This window comes from Brassica oleracea, chromosome C9 (genome assembly GCF_000695525.1).
Source record: "Brassica oleracea var. oleracea cultivar TO1000 chromosome C9, BOL, whole genome shotgun sequence".
Taxonomy (NCBI): domain Eukaryota; kingdom Viridiplantae; phylum Streptophyta; class Magnoliopsida; order Brassicales; family Brassicaceae; genus Brassica; species Brassica oleracea.
Genome location: NC_027756.1, coordinates 37970131 through 37970734, shown reverse-complemented (window position 1 = coordinate 37970734; position 604 = coordinate 37970131).

The following is a 604-nucleotide window of genomic DNA, read 5'->3' as shown; positions in this document are numbered from 1 at the left end:
AAAGCAACACATACTTTTCTTGCTTGAAACCGATCTCTTCACATAAGTTCTTCATCCACAACAACTCTCTACAAGCTTCAGTTGCAGCAATGAACTCTACCTCAGTGGTAGATAGTGCAACGCACTTTTGCAGCCTTGACTGCCATGCCACAGCTCCACCCGCAAATGTTACCAAGTAACCCGAAGTAGACTTGCTAGAATCAACATCTCCAGACATGTCAGAATCAGTGAAACTGACCGGTAAAGGCTTCTTACCCCCAAATGTAATCTTCAGATCAGAAGTCCCATATCACAAAATCCACTTCACAGCATTCCAATGTTCTCTTCCTGGATTGGAGATAAACCTGCTGACAACTCCAACGGCGTAAGCTAAATCCGGTCTTGTAGAGACCATGGCATACATCAAACTACCCACAGCAGAAGCATATGGAACCTTCTCCATATCTTCCTTCTCTGCATATGTCTTCGGACTTTGTAGACTGCTCAGTCTTAAGTGTGGAGCAAGAGGAGTACTCAACACTTTAGACTTGTCCATGTGAAACCGCTTAAGTACTTTTTCAATGTACTTCTCCTGAGATAAGTGAATCAGCTTCTCACCTCTATC